Genomic DNA, 2,526 nt, shown 5'->3' with positions numbered 1-2,526 from the left:
GTTCAGTTCCTACGAACGTCGGTGTATATTTGCAGATGGTCGAATATTACGCTGGCATGTTTGTAAGATTGAAGCCGCGAAATTTGGACGCTGAGTCTCGATTTTGAGAAATTAAATTCAGTGTATTTTATTTTCTCTGTCTTACAGTTCATACTTAATGATAACACCATTATAAACAACACCTCTATGCCGAAAGACGTATGGTGATAATAAACAAACCGTCAAGGCAGAGAAAGCAATATGGTATACTGTTTTTTCGAAATGTGGAGCAACCAGTGAAAATACTGGAAGACGAAGAAACTATAAGTTAGTGCTGAAAGCTCGGGCATGTCGGTGATCTACAGAAACTTTTCTCAGGCCATCGCTACTGCGTCTTGATTGATGCGACCAGCGACAATTTCCTCTCCTGTGGGTACCTCTTCATCTCAGAGTAACTTCTACACCCAACGAAATTTATACATTACATCTCTCGCCTACAGGTTTTTCGACCTATGGCTGTTCCCTGACAACCTATGTCCTATCATCCTGTTCTTTCTTCTAGTCAGTACTCTATATACATTCTTTCCCTCAGCGTTTCAGCAGAGAACCATCTCATTTCGTATATTATCATTACATTTAATTTTTAGCAGTCTCATGTGAAACGGCCCCTTAGAAAAATTTACGAATTACTGTGCTGGAAAACCTGTTACGTTATTTGCTTTTCAAACGGCTGAGCAAAACTGAACGTACTCAGACATTACTCTCTTTACTTATTCTGATCATCACTAAACTGACACACAATATTTTTAGCGCAACGCATCTGACTTCCCTACAAAAGAATGGCCCTAACAATAACCTATACCTTTCATGAATCACTTACCTCACAAAAATCTTCATTACTTGAACTACTACAATACAGCGAGCGCCAATACTGGTAGCTAAATAAAAGATTCTAACTACTGAAGTCACTAACTACTGATAGGCATAGTTAGCAAATGAAAGATTTTGATAAAGAACAAACAATGTATTTACCTTATTAGTGTTCAAAAGACATATATATATATCAGTTCATGACATCCAGTCTTACAAATTTACTGTCTCTGATGGACACACGTCCAGATCATTCGCTCTCAAAACTCCGCCATCTCTCTCCCCACATGCACCACTGCTGGCGGCTCACCTCCAACTGCGCAACGCTACGCGCTGTTCACATCCAACTGCCCAACACTACAATAGAAAATTCCAACAATGCAAACCAGCCACAGACTGCACACAGCACAGCCAGTGATTTTCATACAGAGCGCTACGTGGCGTTACCAACATAAAAACATAAACAGCCTACTTACACATGTAATAAGACTGAAACCCTTCTGTTCTCTTATTTTCCGGTTTTCCATTTTACACGTCCACGCAGAGCTGGGCTCTAGATGTAAATTATACAAAATTGCTTCTTCATAGTGTTATTTTAACACTAGTAATTTCCAGAATGAGGTTTTCACTCTGCAGCGGAGTGTGCGCTGATATGAAACTTCCTGGCAGATTAAAACTGTGTGCCGGACCGAGACTCGAACTCGGGACCTTTGCCTTTCCCGGGCAAGTGCTCTACCAACTGAGCTACCCAAGCATGACTCACGCCCCGTCCTCACAGCTTTACTTCTGCCAGTATCTCGTCTCCTACCTTCCAAACTTTACAGAAGCTCTCCTGCGAACCCTGCAGAACTAGCACTCCTGAAAGGAAGGATATTGCGGAGACATGGCTTAGCCATAGCCTGGGGAATATTTCCGGAATGAGTAACTTCCTGTGGAGACGAATTTTTGTGGCCTATGTAAATCTGCATCTTAGATCCTCGTTGCTTCATTTGGTTATGAGTAATTTTGTTTCCAAAACAGAAGAATGCCTTTGTCCTCTATGTGGTCCTCAATTCTGACGATAAATGTATCGCTGAAGTCATTTCCCTTACATCTATTATTTTCGCCTCTTTTGGATTACTCTTAATCCATATTCTGTTTTAATTAGACTATTCATCTGTTCAGTAGATCCTTGTAATTCTCTCTCAAATTCACATAGTTTTGATAAGTCATCATCGAAATTTATCGTTAAGATACCGTTAAACGGTTTTAATCATATTCCTGACTCTTTTTCCCTTTTTTAAATTTTTCAGGCGCTGTTTCTTTGATTTACAGTTTGGACAGAATGGAAGAAAGGCATCACGGTTGCCTCACAGCTTTTGTAATGGTACGGCTTCCTTCTTCCTCTTCAGTTCTTGCCGGCCAAAGTGGCCGTGCGGTTAAAGGCGCTGCAGTCTGGAACCGCTAGACCGCTACGGTCGCAGGTTCGAATCCTGCCTCGGGCATGGATGTTTGTGATGTCCTTAGGTTAGTTCGGTTCAACTAGTTCTAAGTTCTAGGGGACTAATGACCTCAGCAGTTGAGTCCCATAGTGCTCAGAGCCATTTGAACCATTTCTTCAGTTCTTATTGTTCGCTCTTGGGCCATATTGTATATTACGTGCCCTTTCCTACGCATCATACCAGCTGAGCTCCAGAA

General features: G+C 41.5%; 1 non-coding gene across 1 annotated transcript; it reads right to left on the bottom strand.

Annotated features, from left to right (window-relative positions):
* Positions 1-1,529: 1,529 nt before the first annotated feature.
* Trnas-gga (transfer RNA serine (anticodon GGA)) lies at positions 1,530-1,604 on the bottom strand. Its single transcript has one exon. It is a non-coding gene; the product is annotated as a tRNA-Ser (tRNA).
* Positions 1,605-2,526: the final 922 nt, after the last annotated feature.

Source organism: Schistocerca nitens, chromosome 2, assembly GCF_023898315.1.
Source record: "Schistocerca nitens isolate TAMUIC-IGC-003100 chromosome 2, iqSchNite1.1, whole genome shotgun sequence".
Taxonomy (NCBI): domain Eukaryota; kingdom Metazoa; phylum Arthropoda; class Insecta; order Orthoptera; family Acrididae; genus Schistocerca; species Schistocerca nitens.
This window is presented reverse-complemented; position numbering and strand designations above follow the sequence as displayed.